The 15,858-nt window shown below is 41.1% G+C and overlaps 1 long non-coding RNA gene across 3 annotated transcripts in view; it reads right to left on the bottom strand.

Moving 5' to 3' along the window:
• The window catches only part of LOC115306061, a 67,569-nt gene that overhangs the window by 35,511 nt on the left and 16,200 nt on the right, over nucleotides 1–15,858 (bottom strand). For all 3 annotated transcript variants that reach the window (XR_003915163.1, XR_003915165.1, XR_003915166.1), the window contains 2 exons: nucleotides 4,306–4,660; nucleotides 3,084–3,175 (listed from right to left, as the gene is read on the bottom strand). This is a non-coding gene — a long non-coding RNA (uncharacterized LOC115306061). The remainder of the gene's footprint in view (nucleotides 1–3,083; nucleotides 3,176–4,305; nucleotides 4,661–15,858) is intronic.

The raw sequence follows: 15,858 nt of genomic DNA, 5'->3' as shown, positions 1-15,858 counted from the left end.
CCACATTCTGTCCTCCAATGCTTAAATAAATCATTGGTTAAGAAAAAAAAACAAATCGAAACAGTGATTGGGATAAAAAAAATAGCATCTTCATAAGTAAATCTGTTTAATCTACAAACTATTCAGAGATAATCTTAAAGTGATAACATGCTTTTTTTTTTTTAATTTTAAGGTCCTGCTATTATTCATTACATTAAAGGTTATTGTTCTAATGAATTGCTCATGATAGGAAAAAATAAGTTTTACCTTCTGTTCTAATTGGTGAGTGATATGTGAACTAATCAGAAACCTGTGCCATGGCCTCCATTAAGGCACCAGATGTATTTGGCTGAGGAGAGATTTGTTGAATAGCTTCAACATTTAAGTGCAGAGGATAAATGGATAGTGACATCATTATACCTTGACAAATAGAAATTATATCAGGCCTCCTTTTCCCTTTTCATTACTTAGGATGATTTATTTCAGTGGCTTTCAATTCATAAACCTATGGATTGTCTGTAAAGTTAAAAACCTTTTAAATTTGTAACATGCAATAGAGATGGTTAATAGCATTCATGAACCACACTATGTAATGTTATTGGAGCTATTTTCTCAGTAAAGGTGCATTAAAAAAGGTGCTGGGAATTTACAGCAAAGAAATCTGTGAGTCTCATATGCCTGGTCTTATTTCCCAACCAACTGCATTGCTAAGTTATCATAAATGACATGACATGTGACCCTGTTACATTTCATCTTCATCAAATGCCAAATGATATAGGAAGGTCTTGGAATGAAAACTTAGAGTCAATAGAATTGTTTGTATCATGCAAAATAAGTGCAGACTCTCCCATAACCTTTGTTCTCCCAGTAAATCCTGTATTTGTTGTTGTACTTGATTGTTTTGAGCGGATACTCCCTGTAATGCTTGGGGATTTCCATGAAATTTTGTTATTACCCGAGATTACATCTCCTCTCATTCACTGAGGCCTGTGAATTTGAAAGCCTGAAAACGGGAGGGTGCGTGTGCTTGGATAATCTATTCTCTGTTCTAGATTATAGTGACAAAATAAATCCTGGATGCTTACGGGATGAGATTTGAATGGATTGCAATGGGAGGTAAAAACAAGGTAGATTTGCTTACATGTGACTTATATCAGGAACTAAATGTTTGTATGAAGAGGGGAGGGGTGTCTGTGTGAGTGTGTGTGTATGTGTGTGTGTGTGTGTGTGTGTGTGTGTGTGTAAAATGAGGGTTGGGTAGAGAGTGGGGAGAAGGACAAATATGAAGAATAAGTTAGGGGTAACATAAATAAAAGGTAGTCTGGGAGATTATATTCTTTTTTTAAAATTATAGTTGACCTACAATGTTACATAAGTTTCAGGTATACAACATAGTAATTTGACAAATCTATCCGTTAGGCTGTGCTCACCACAAGTGTAGCCACCACTTGTCACCATTCTGTGTTATCACAATTCCATTGATCACATATATTCCCTATGTTGTACCTTTCATCCCTGTGACTTATTCATTCCATAACTGGAAGCCTGTATCTCCCATTCCCCTTCACCCATTTTGTTCCCCACGCCTACTCCTCCCCTCTGGGAACCATCAGTTTGTTCTCTGTGTCGATGGGTCTGTTTCTGTTTTTTGTTTGTTTGTTTAGTCATATGTTTTGTTTTTTAGATTCCATATATAAGTGAAATCACATGTTATTTGTCTCCCTCTGATTTATTTCACTTATCCTAATACCCTCTGGTCCGCCATCTTGCCTCAAATGGCTCTCAGAAGTGACGTTCTTACCATGAAGTATTTTGTATAGAGAATGAAAGGAAATGAGAATAAGACTAGCTACCTCGGGAGACAGATGAAGAAGAAAAGACACCAGGATGAATAAAGACAGTAGGCAATGAGGAGCACACATGGTTTATCCCCTTGACTCTAAAGGGAAAATGGGTGCTCAAGGAAAGCTGAGCCCGGGAGCAGTGAGGTTCCTCATAAGTAGCACATAGAAGGCTGCATAGAACTTTTGTGAAATTGAATATAATCTAATGCTGTGATAGTATCTCAGGGACGAAGGAGTTCGCAGCAGGACAGCGTCAGCAATGACATGTCATTACTACCACACATTTCCAAGTGGCTTGTTGGAGAACTCCCGACAAGACCGACAAATCTCCCCGTGAACCCAATGGCCAAATTGCTGTCACAGAGTAAATGTGATTATGTTGTAAGTAAAGGCCTGTGAGCTAACCTGTCATGCCGCCGACATCCTCCTGGTAAGCAGCCCAAACCCTGTTGACACAAGGCTGTTCCTAACAGAGAAATTGTCAGCCCCAATGTTTCCTGTGCCTTATATCATAGACCGATGCGTCCAAGGGGATGCCTTTCCAATTAGCGCCAGTGCTGTTTGGCATTTATAGCACACATTTCATATTTCAAGCATTTTATGATCCTATGCTGTGTTTACTCCACATCCCCTCCCTGCCCCTGCCCACATGTGTCTCTTTTTTTTAAAGATTTTTTTTTTAAATTTATTTTTGAGAGAGAGAAACAGTGTGAGTAGGGGAGGGTCAGAGAGAGAAGGAGATACAGAATGTGAAGCAGGCTCTAGGCTCTGAGCTAGCTGTCAGCATAGAGCCTGACATGGGGCTCGAACCCACAAACCATGAGATCATGACCTGAGCCGAAGCCAGATGCTTAACCGACTGAGCCACCCAGGTGCCCCATGTGTCTTAGGCTACAGCAGTGCTTTTACTCTTTGCGGCATCCTTCACATGACCTCAGTGCTTATTTGATTATCGCATCCAGTTTTGACTCTAAAATTTAAAAGAGCTCAGAATGAATACAGGAGAGCAACACAAATAATCAGAAGGTTAGAAAATAAGACCAGGGATAAAAGGTTAAAGAAATTGAGATTATTTGGCTTTGAAAAGAGAATACTGATAGGTGCCTTATTAGTGTTCAACAGAGTCCATCAGTGCTGTTTTCTAGGAGGTTATTATAAAAAAAATCCAAACCACCCCTCCACACTCACTTGGCCCATGAACTCTTGGCTTTTCTTTCCTCATAGGAAATGACTTTAAGTATTGTTCTGTCATTTACTCACTTATTTTCGGAAGAGAGGAGAGTAGGAAATGAAGAGGATGAGGTAAAGGGAAGGCAGTTCCATTCCACGTTTGAAAACCCCCGCGAGCAGACCTGAAGTAGCAGAACAGGAAAAGAACAGTCATGTGGAATTGGGGTTGGGCTCATAGAATATCTGAGTCCCCAAAATAAAGTCACCTAATTTATTTCATTGCTTCCCTAAGAATAGAGCAACCTGCTTAAAAGCAGAGCTCTCCATATTACCCTTCACTCTTTCCCCTCATGAGGGCTGAGAATGTTATTAGGTCAGGAAGGACCAGCCATCTGACTCTCCTTTCAGTAGTACTCAGGTGGTAAATCAGGGAGTTTGTATTTAAATCCCTAGCACAATTCCTGATACAGATAAATTTCTCAGTAAAGCTTGGTTGAATTGAATTGACTATCTAAACGTTCCAATTTTAGAATGAAATTCAGGAAGGTATCAAACTATGGAAATAGTACACTTTTAGGAGTATGTTCCAAATTCAAGGTCTTGACTCTCTGGAGTAGGTCCAAGGTGAGGAGGTAAAGAAACTATTGGAAATTTCTAGCACAGAATCCTAGATTGGAGCAATATGATGTGAACTTTATATGGAAAAAGGCGGTAGCTTGCAAATATCCAGAAAATGAGAGGGGATGTGTTTTTTGATGTTAGTAATTTCCCAAGGAACAAAAGTGATATCATCAAGTTTACTTTTATATAGCCTCAGCTATAGTGACATGATGGAAAAGAGAAGTAACTCTTTGCCCAAGATTACATGGTGTTACAGATTGAGTCATGTTCTCTTGCAAAAAAACATTGAAGTCTTAACGCCCAGTACCTGTGAATGTGACCTTATTTGGAAATAGTCTTTCTTTGCAGTTGATCAGTTTAAGATGTGGTCATGAGGGTGGCCTTTAACCCAATATGACTTCTCATAAAAGGGGAAATTTGGACACAGAGACATGCACACAGGGAGTTCTGCTGCCATAAGCCAAGGAACATCAAAGATTTCCAGCAAAGCACCAGGAACCAGCAGAGATGCATGGAACAGATGAGATTGGAGAGAGAGCTCACAGCCTTCAGGAGGAACCAACTCTACCAGTGCTTCCAGCCTCTGGCACTGTGAGACAATACACTTGTGTTGTTTAAGCCATCTAATACGTGGTATTGGTTATGGCAGCCCAGGAAACGAATACATTTGGACAAATGAATCAATCCCTACCTTCTTTGGTAAATGTAACTCCGGTCATGGGTCTCAGCATTAGCAATGGGGAGTCTCTCTCTCCAAAGAAAGCTGAGTGTCTCAGGTTCAAGTTTCAGACCTTTGCAGCACATGTCAGACAGAATTCCTTCCCTTTCCTTTTTCCATCCTTCATCCCACACTGAACCGTAATTTCAGGGCTGGGTGTTTACTTATTTACTAAAAGCCTTAGATAGCAATAGATTTTACTCTCCAAATGTGTTCTTAAACTTCTCTTTGTCATCTCATTTTGAAATAGCCATGAACACGATCATTGATGCAACATATCAGTTTGGTGTTTCAGCCTCCAGATGTCTTTTTGGGGATGAGTTTGCGTCTGTTAGAGATGAAATAACCAAGTGTCATCTTTGCTGTTCCTTGTGGAAAATTACTTAGGGGCAAACAAATCGTTCTTCTTGTCTCCTGATGCATTTTAAACTAAGTCATTCTTTTGTTCTATCAACAGCAAAAAACAAGCATCTGTCAAAGAGTGGAGTCAGGCAATAGGGGAAAGATGTAAGCTCATTGCCTTTTGTCTTTACAAATTTATATACAACTATTTTTCGTTTTCCTGTAAGACCAGCCAGAGACAAAATGTTGAAGCACAGCTCATCTGCCCTCTCCTAGCCATAGCCCCTTTGTCTTTCCCACTATCATCCCAAGACAGCCCCTTTATGCCTGTGCAGGCTGCCAGATGTTGGTTACCTCTAATTTTTATGCCACTAACACTCGAATTCGTTACTGTAGGAGTTTAGGGCTTTGTCAGCCGGGGTGCCTGAAAGCTATCTGCAGCTTTCTCTCTGCTATTGGATGCATGGGGCAAGCACCCCCAAGCCAAGTACAACCAGAGTCCAGCGGAAATGCCTATCTCAACAAGTGGACCTGCAAAGAGGGGCACCTCAGAGGCCATGTGGGATCATACAGCCACCGCAGAGAACTTGGCTCTTGCGTACTTGGCATTAGCTAAGTCTGCCTCACTGCTCCCCAGGGCAGACCATGCGCGGCCCATCCCCCACAGCATAGCTGCTCTCTTTGCTCACCAGTCAGTAGGTGTAAACTGGTGAAGGCCTGAGGGTTCAGGAACTGGGACTCTTTCTGGACAAGCCTAGATAAATACTTTCTTTCTCCATTCCCCCCCTGCTTCATTGTCCACTCATTCCTGCACAGCGCTACCAGGTGGCAGTAATCACTGACTTTGCATGCTCAGGGCCCCACATCTGTGCAATGACAGATGTTTACGGCCTGATTTTTCCGTTCTGTTTTCGTAAATTGGCCTCATTTAAAGCACAACTCACATGCGATGTTGAATCTGACATAGGCAGCTACTTACTTAGCCAAGCATATATTCTGTCCTTTTTCTTACCTACAGCTCTCACTTTAGTGGAGGGCAGGCATAGACCCACTTCACAGAATTGCCTCTGCATCTAGCAGTGATCAAGTGATAGAATTCTGACCAACTAAGTGAAAGCAGGATTCCACTGGGTGAGGACTCCATGAGAGCTATTGTTTTCTTGTTGAATGGGAACAGCCTCACTTGGCACTTAGCTCTTTCTCCCCTTCCTCATCTTCCTGCCACCTTTGCAGACATGACGTCTAGAGCAGTGCTTTGTAATAACACCTCTGGTGATGACGGAAAGAAGCTGTATCTGCCCCGGTCAATGTAGTGGCCCCTTGCCCATGTGACTGTCGAGTGCTTGTAATGTGGCTAGTGCAATTGAGGAACTGAATTTTGGATTTGACTTAATTTAAACATAAATAGCCACGTGTGGCTAGTCGCTAACCTATTGGATGGCATAGAGAAGTACAGCATTCATTCTTCAAGCAAGAGGATGAAATCCCTGTCTTAAGAGCAGCAGCCAGAAAAGGCGAGATGACCCCATTGGACAGGTCCGGAATAAGTCCGCGTGGCAGCCCTGCACTGCTTGTTATATGAGAAAAATAGAGGGCGCCTGGGTGGCTCAGTTGGTTAAGCGTCTGGCTTCAGCTCAGGTCATGATCTTGCAGTATGGGAGTTTGAACCCCGTGTTGGGCTCTGTGCTGACAGCTCAGAGCCGGGAGCCTGCTTTGGATTCTGTGTCTCCCTCTCTCTCTCTGCCCCTTTCCTGCTCATGCTCTGTTTCTCAATAATAAATAAATGTTTAAAAAAATTTTTTTAAAAGAAAAATAGACCTTAATTCAGTTAAGCCACTGTTGTTGGGTTTCTGTTAAATGCAGTTTTATGTGATCATACCAAGTGCTCTGATCAAAATATTCAGATACTCAAGTATAGCAGAGGCAATTCTTGAAGAAAGTGAAATGATACAATGATGGCACAGTGTAGAACTTTTCTCCATGCAACATATGGCTTTTCACTGATGGCTTTCTCCCCTAATTTTCTTTTTGGAGTTGCATTTCTAAATGCTTGTCTAGCTACATACGCACATGCCTTGTACTCTAAGCATAACAATGGTTATGCACTTGGGAACCTGCAATTAGGTTCCTTGGTTTTACATCCCAGCTCTGCCACCTACCCTGCAGCCTTGGGGAGGCCACATCACTTTTAGGTGCTTTGGTTTCCTCATCCACAAAATGAGTTTACCTTTTTCGGTTGTCATAAGGATGAAAATGAAGCAAGGTTGGATATAGGGCTCTAACTGGTACTCAGCACAATACAAGCATGTCAAGAACTTAGCAGCTGTTGAGGCGCCTGGGTGGCTCAGTCGGTTAAGCATCCGACTTCGGCTCAGGTCATGATCTCACGGCTTGTGGGTTCGAGTCACGCATCGGGGTTTGTGCTGACAGATAGCTCAGAGCCTGGAGCCTGTCTTCTGATTCTATGTCTCCCTCTCTCTCTGTGACCCTCCCCTGCTCTTGCTGTCTATCTCTCATGCTCTCTCTCTCAAAAATAAATAATTAAAAAAATTAAAATAATTAAAAAAAAAGAATTTAGCAGCTGTTGTTAGTTTCTAGTCTGTGGGCAGAACTACTACTTATTTAGAGCATGCATTTAAAAATGTATTTGCTCAAACATTAAGAGCCAGGACCAGAAGTCTGCTCTCTTGCCTCCTAGGTCAGTGCTTTTTCCATTTCCACAGCATTCCAGTTGGATAGACTTTGGGAACAGGTCACCATAAAATCTATACTCTCAGTCCTATGACTGCTCCATACCTGAGGGATTCACCTTTCCACATTACTTTTTCTGTTATTTAAGGAGTAGTGCTTCACTTTTGTCTGTATTCCTTATCTTCTGCTTGTCCATGATCAAAGGAGCTCTATAGATAGGCAGCAGGGACTTTGAAAACAAATAGGTTGAATCCTAACTCTGTCAATAATAGCTTTTGTGACCTTGTACCAGCTAGTTAGTTTCTCTGCACCTGTTTTTCTTCCTCCTCTAATGTAAGAATAATAAGGTATTGTGAGGGTTAGATTGAATTATATATATATGTGTATGTGTGTATGTGTGTATATATATATGTGTGTATATATATATATGTATATATATATATATATATATATATGTATATATATAATGTATATAAGGCCACTAGCAGTGTGCACAGTTATAAATTTTAACTCTCTTCCCTTTTGTGAAGCCCCTTTCTGGATAGCTTTTCCCAAGAAGAAAAATATCTTAATAGCAGTAATTTCTGGCTGGGATAGAGGAGGGGGGTTCTAGCTATCATAACTCAAAGATTCAGGAGTCATAACTATCTTCATAGACTCTTAAGTTCAGATCTTCTAGTTGAGACCTTCTGTGTTGATGAGAAAATCTTTACCCAAAGAAGTCAGGGACTCTGACTCTTAGGGCGCTAAGAGATGGGAGTGGCCACTCCAATTCAACTTGCTTTTTGTTTTGTAGAAGAGGATTTCACAGAGAAGTGCTGCATTATGAGATTCTCATTTCAGGAGATTTCATCTTTTTTTTTAAAAAAAGTTTATTTATCTATTTACTTTGAGAGAGAGCAAGAAAGCACAAGAGTGTGTGAGCAGGGGAGGTGCAGAGAGAGAGGAAGAAAGAGAATCCCAAGCAGCCTCTGAGTGCTGTCAGCATGGAGCCTGATGTGGGGCTTGAACTAATGAACCGTGAGATCATGACCTGAACCAAAACCAAGAGTCACACACTTAACCCACTGAGCCACCCAGAATTTTTACCTTTTTGAAGACACTTATCTCTACTCCATGGATACACAAAAGTGACTAAATATGCAAGTCAAGAGCTTCTCAGTCATGGAGATGATCTTTCAAGAACACTTTTAAAAACCAAAGGGAGACAGAGGAGGTGGCTGGGAGAGGCCCCGTCTGATGAAAAGAGCGCCGTCTAGCATGGGGAGACTTCAGGTCACCTTGCAGGGCGGCCGCTCCTGAGGGTGTGGCCATGGATACGTCACTTAGGAAATCTCCCATCCTGTGTTCTTCACCTCAAGATGGGGACTCTAATGCCCACTTTCAAGCAGAGACATGTGGATCAGATGAGGTCATGTACCTGGGAGCACTTTGTAAAGTGTAGACTGTTCTAGTGGAGTAAGGTTATCACATTTCCCAGTACATGTGGATTAAAATTCTCTCTTCAGCAGATTCAGATCTCCAAATGCTGTGCCCAGGCACAATGTGAGAACACTAGAGAAGCCTTAAAAATTCTGAGTATAGATTCGACCTCTTTTCTCCAACGCTAGAAAATTGGCAATGTGAACCTAAGATATGACTCCATTTCTAGAAGTGCAATTTCCAAGGCTCTTACAAAAATTGCATGCTTCTTTTCTTTTGTATTTTTGGAGTCCTAAATCGCAAAAGATCACTCAGCTTCTGAAGGGAACTCTTGGTGAGTTATGAACTTTTGTGAACTTGCTGGCAATGGGCTCTCATATTAGAAGAGTTAGTGGTTGAAAATGACTCAAGAGTTTCTCCATGCTGATTTGGGAAAGCTTTCTGAAAAATACCATCACATCTCTCTCCAGCCCTGGAAGTTCTTGCTGCCACGTTTTGTCTGATCCCTCTGATATCTTTAGTCCCAAGGGTGACATAATGACATCACTGAGTGAATTTTTATTAATAACTGGCTGAGGGTGAACATAATTGAACTCAACCGAAACCATATTTTGAAGGATGTGTAGTTTTCTCTCTCATGGTGGTACTGGGCAAGGGGATGCTAGGCCCAAACAGTCATTCTGTGTGCTGGTTTACAGCTTTGCCTCACATTGCCTGGTTCAACTTCAGTTGCACTTCAGAATAGAATAAATGCAAGTTCATACTCATAAATACACAATATAGATAGATGTACATATTAGTAGTTCATATGTTAAAATGATGCTTGTAGCATTGATAAACATGTACATATGTGAGAAGAACGGAGCATATAATTTTAATTGAAATATCTGCCACAGTATGGTTAACTTTGATCGATTTTAGGTGAGGAATAGGGCCCCAAACTGCTTTTAGAACTAAAAATTGGATTTTTTCCCTCTCTTAGTGGAAGCTAAAATGAGGAAATAGAGCAATAGAGGAAGAAATGATTCATCTAGTATCATATGGGAATACAAGTAGGATTATAAGTCATAGGACTGAAATTTCTAGGTGGTTCTATTGTCTTCTGAACAAAGAAAGGATACTTGGGTAGTTTTTCCAAGCCTCTCACCTAGTAATTCAGGAATTTATTAAACTGAACACTTTTTCCTTTAAATGATATCTTAACAAGCTAGTATTAATTTAGTTATTTATTGTTACACTTCTTGGTGTCTACCATTTTCTCTTTACAGTAAGTTCTCCAGTCGGGCCTTATTGAGTGACAAACTTGCTAAAGACACAGTGTTTTTTGTCCTACTTTATTTATTAATTGTAAAAGTTACAGCTGTAATCCCTCTTGAGGTCCCACGGAAATTTATTATTTTCAAAAAAGTGTTCCATTAACCTGTTCAGCCTCCTGTGGTTTATCAAACTCAGGTCTCTTCAGATGAGGTGAAAACAAATTCAGATTGTGAATCAGTTGATGCCCTCCTTTGTGTACGAAAATAACAACTGTCTCTGAGGCTAGGAAGCCTTGTTCCCATACTCTGTAATGTAATATGCACTGGTTTTAAGCTCCTTTTTCATATACGGAGCATGTTTCTGGTAAAAGAAGGTACAGGAAGATGAAGAACAGAAACACTGCCCCAGGATCTGCTATTTTTTTTTTAATTTTTAAAAAATGCTTATTTGTTTTTGAGAGAGACAAACCATGAGCAGGGGAGGGACAGAGAGAGAAGGAGACACGGAATCTGAAGCAGGCTCCAGGCTCTGAACTGTCAGCACAGAGCCCAATGCAGGGCTCGAACTCACGAACCCTGAGATCATGACCTGAGCCAAAGTTTAACCTACTGAACAGTCGCCCCAGGTCTGCTATTCCCAACCCACTTTTATGGCCCACTTTTTGCTGTAGTAAAATGTCCCCCTGGTGGTCCCAGATGAACCGTGCATCCTACTGCTCACATTAATGTATTCGTCTCCCACACCGACTCGGGGCTTGGCTCACGCAACTTACTTTGGCCACTTATCAAGTCTTGCACAAGTAGAAGCTGGCTGCCTGAGTCCTGACACTTTGGGATGCTCCGTCTTGAAGCCCTGAGACCACATGCTATAGGGAAGCCCATGCGGCCTCATGAAGAGAGCACGTGTAGGAGAACTGAGACCCCAGATACATAACCCCGGGAAGTCGTTTGAAGCGCCCCAGCTGAAGCCCCAGACATTGTGGAACAGAGATGGGCTTTCTCTACTGTTTTCTGCTTGCTGTCACCCACAGAATGGTAGACCAAGCCAATCTGTGCTGTCTTAAGCTGCTAAGTTTGGAGTCGTTTGTACCCAGCAGTAGATGAGCGGGATAAGCAGTGTAGCACTTAAGGGAATGGACTCTGGGGCCTCACTGCCTGGGGCTGAATTCTAGCTCAGTCACAAACTTGCTCTGTGGCCTTGAGCAAGCTACCTATTACTCTGTGCCTCAATTTTCTCAGTTGCAAAGTGAGAATAATATTAGGACCTCGCTCCTTAGGTTGCTGTGAGCCTTACACGGGTTCATACATACAAAAGCACTTAGATCAGTGCTTGGCACCTAGCAAGCCCTGTACATGTGTTGGCTGCTATGTTTCTAAAGCCAGGATCTCAGAGACATCAGCCTAGTCTGGCAGCAGTGACAGAAGGCAGGTGAGAACTGCCAGTAGCAGTTAAGGCGTGAGAACAGAGTGACGTCCCTGGTAAGTGGCCTTTTGTGTGGAAGCACTGGTATTGATGTACTAACAGTTTTCTCATGAAGGGCTATGATTCCTCCCGAGTCCCTTCCCTTTGGGAGGCTGTTCTGAGTCAAAGGGGAGACCCCTATGTGGTTTGTTAACACTAAACAGAAGGCCCAGCCTTGAGGGTGGATTTAGTATTGTTCTGAATTAGCTCCGTAATGTTGAATAAGTCACTTAGTCCCTGTGGACTTTAGTGTCACATATGTTAAAAGAGGAAGCATTGCTGGCCTCAGGGATTTTGGTGTTCTTTTCTAATGGCATGATGATAGTTCAGATATTAGGCCCATGAGGAGGTATTTGGGGGCAGAGGAACACCCATACTTCTCAGATAATACCAAAGGCTCACTACAGCGCCCATAACCCCTTCCCCCCCCAGCATACAGAGCTGCCTCTCGGGTCCTACCACTTGTTCCTGCCTTCGCTAGCCCCACATCCTGCTTCAGTATCAGTATCACCTCCTCGCCTGAGGCAGCAGCATGTCTTGTTTACCACTGTGTTCTCAGGATCCTGGTTTAGTAGGTGCTCAGTAAATACTTGGTAAGAGAACCCGGTGAATTACCCATGATTGTCAAGAAGACAGGGAGGTTCCTAGACTACTGCTTCACCCCCTTGTCTTTTTTTAACCCTCAGGAGGAGAAAGATGCTAAGAGGGAGAGTGAATACGGGCACCTGGGTGGCTCAGTTGCCTGGGTGTCGACTTTGGCTCAAGTCATGATCTCACAGGTTGTGAGTTCAAGCCCTGCATCAGGCGCTGTGCTGAGAGCTCAGAGCCTGGAGCCTGTCTTCAGATTCTGTGTCTCCCTCTCTCTCTACCCCTCCCCTACTCATGCTCTGTTTCTCTCTCTCTCAAAAATAAACACTAAATTTTTTTTTAAAAAAAGATGGAGAGGGAACAGCCTTAGAAAAAAAGCCTAACAGGGCAAAAAGTTGCTGGAAGATAGGCATGTGGGACTTTGAAATCAGTGCAAATTGCTCCCATTCTTCAGAATGTCCTTGTTCCCTGCAGGTTCAAGGAAAAGTCCTTTGAGTTCTTCAAATACAGCGCCAAGTTAAGTAAAAGCTCACCGTGAAGTATATTGCAAAGGTGACCACAAAGCTTTAAAGGTTAAGTCCTTCGCCTCCCTCTCACAAGACCATATATACAAGCCTTAGCCTGACCCGGCCCGACGGAGCAGCAAGCACTTGGCAGCAGATGCCCTGCTGATTGAGTTATTCTCTTTATGAAGTCTACCTTGAAAGCTTCCATTCAGTAAATTCTTCATAGATACTAAACCCCATGCTAAGGGCTTATTCATTTATTTATTCACTTATTCATCCATTCCCAGTGTTCCTAAGACTTGCTGGGTCCCCTTTGAGAACACAGAAAAATGCTATTATGAAACTCTGCACTATTTCACTGAGCTGTTCTGTCAAACCCAGTGTTTGCATGTGGAAATTCCTTCCTGACATTTCTCGGGACATTTCCATGTTTGTCTGAGTTCCCAGCAATACACTGGGTGCCTGTTCATCAGGCATTTTGCTAGGCATGGGGCAAAGATTTTAAACAAGACATAATCTCTGCTTTCACAAAGTGTGCAATGTATGTTGTTTTGCCTTCTTGACGGCCCTACAAAGAGTTATTCTTCCTATTTCAGAGAAGAGGAAATTGAGGCAGCCGTGGACATTGATCCATTGCATTTCTCTTCATCATCAAAGTTGCAGCTTATTCAACAAGACAGTTTTTGTTTTGAATTATTCAGTGCATATATGTTTCCACAGTCTAATCTGTTCTCTGTGAGACAGTCTTTAATTCCCCTGCTGCTGTGGGGATTCCATGGATATTCTGCATTCCTCACCAGGGGGAGGATCGTACAGTAAGTGAGAGGACACACAGTCCAGAATGATATGCATAGTGTCCCCACCTGCATTCTTGTTGCTAACACAACCTATGAATTTGCTGCCCTACGGAGCTATCAGGTTTTTGCTGAGATTTGTCCTCACAATGCTGAGCAAAAGATTTAAAAAATTTATGAAGTGAGCATCTGTGAAATTTTGAAAAAAAAAACAACCTGGAAACATTTTCTGCTGGAATAAAATCCAGGATCTTTTTGTTTCATTTCATTTTGTATTAGTTAAAATGCATACCATGAGATTAAGACCAAAGATGACATAACCGTCTGGAATGGTTAACTCGCCTTATCCTATTTGGTAAGCCAGTCAATAACCTATTTTTCAAACCTGCTACATAAAAAGCATTATGTGTGTTTTGGGAGTTGGGAGATTCAGCTTGATTCTGTCCTTATATTTGTTGAGAATGTGTTATATGTAAGTCAGAGTGCTAAAGTTAATATGCTTTATTAATTAAAAATTTTTAAAGATATCCATGATAATGAGCCAAACATATGAGGAACATTGAAAGGATTTTAAGAATAGTTTATGATTTGCGGGAATTCCAGAAAATTTCTGGAATTCTAATTTCATATTCTGAATTATGATTAATATCTGGAAGGAATTTGGAAACACTACCTGGTTCATTCTTGGACTTGAGGTATCACTAATAATTCAGGTGGTCTCAAATAATCAAGATGGATCAAACTTCACCCATGGTATGACAATGACCTAACAAATGTTTCTCTTTAAGTCTTTAACTTGAAGCTTGCATAAGTATTCACAGTTGACTTCAGAAATAGGGATTGCTTAACTATTAAAAATGGAAGGTTCAGAATTTTTTCCTGAAGAATGAATGAATTCCGTAATACATATTTCTAAATGAGTCCCTAAAGTCACTTGGGAAGTGTATAGAGTTAACTGTGATGTGGTGTGTGTGTGTGTGTGTGTGTGTGTGTGTGTGTGTGTGTGTGTTTACAATGTGAATAGAGGCAGCCAGACTTCCTCTATCTGAAGTAGGAAAAGCAATACTTTAAAAAAATATATATGTTAGTTCCTCCTTAGCACTGAGTACAATATGGAGTTTCAACATATAAATGGTGAACACAGGAACAATTCAAGCATTGAGTTGAATTACCCTTATGATTTGATTATAATGTGCACGTTTGAAGTAGAACATTTATCATATGTCATTGCTTTTGACTGGCTTTAAACCACAGCTCTACTAAAGGCTTTTTATTAAATAGGTTTTAGTTTGATCATAAAGCAATTCTGCTTCCTGAAATCTCATTTGTCCAGAAGAGCATCACATATTTAGACTTAACATTTTGGGGTCAGACAATGGAAGGAAGGTGAATGCTTGAATTATTGCCCTATTTATAATCAATGGTTGCAATAAAGCATTATCTCTAAACTTGACTATCACTGAATATAGTCTTCAAAAATATATTGGTCTGTCTATTTTATAGCTGGGGAGAGAAGCTGTGTTGACTTTTGCTTCTGCCAGAAAAGGAAGGAAGAGATGTCTATGATCCAAGTTGGAGTCTGGATTAGATGGAGAGGATGAGCTTAAAAATAAATTAACTGGAGCTCTGTATTTACATGACTTTTGACACCAGTCACCCAGTGTCCCACCAGAAGTTCTAATACTGGTCTCCCCGAGACCGACTGTATCAGTCTATAATATGATAGAGGATTTAGGTAGTGTCAGCTGCTTATATTATGCAAGAGCCAATAATTAAATTTTTGGAGGATAATTAACCTGAGTAAAGTCAGTCAAAGATGTAGTTTCTATATATGAATGGTTTTAAGACAGAATAGAATGAGGGAATAAAAGTTTTTCACAGACTTGCTCACTATTACAAAGCAATTAAATAATGGTATCCTTAACTGCTATTTCTTTGAAGGGATGCTAGTCGATTCAACCTTTAAAATAATATGGACAGATTGTGAACAGAAATCTATTGCCAATTATTAAGTATTTATAACTTGTCATACCACAGTCTTAAAAATGTATAAATATCATCTCATTTTCAAAACACTGAATTATGGATTATTGGTGGATACTGACTGAGCCAGTGGTAGCAGAAAGAGAAGGTTATATTCTGTGAAGAACTTTCAACTCCTTTAGACAGTGATTGGAAAGTCCCTTAATATCCCTGGATCAGAGTAGAAAGACTTAGAAAGAGCTAAGAAATCCTTTCCCTATAGTTTGAAGTGGCAGTTCCTCTGTTACATATTTCTGCATTTAGACGGGAGCAGCGGACCAAACCTGACTCAGTTTGTTTCACATGTTGGGAGCGGGGGATGGGAACACATGTGCAGTAGCAATTCTTTTAAAATGCTTATTTATTTTTGAGAGAGAGAGAGAGAGAGAGAGAGACAGAGCACAAGGAGCAGAGAGAGAGAGGGAGACACAGAATCTGAAACA

The sequence above is a fragment of the Suricata suricatta genome, chromosome 2 (assembly GCF_006229205.1).
Source record: "Suricata suricatta isolate VVHF042 chromosome 2, meerkat_22Aug2017_6uvM2_HiC, whole genome shotgun sequence".
NCBI lineage: Eukaryota > Metazoa > Chordata > Mammalia > Carnivora > Herpestidae > Suricata > Suricata suricatta.
The sequence above is the reverse complement of the archived record's forward strand: the minus strand, read 5'-3'. Positions and strand labels throughout refer to the sequence as shown.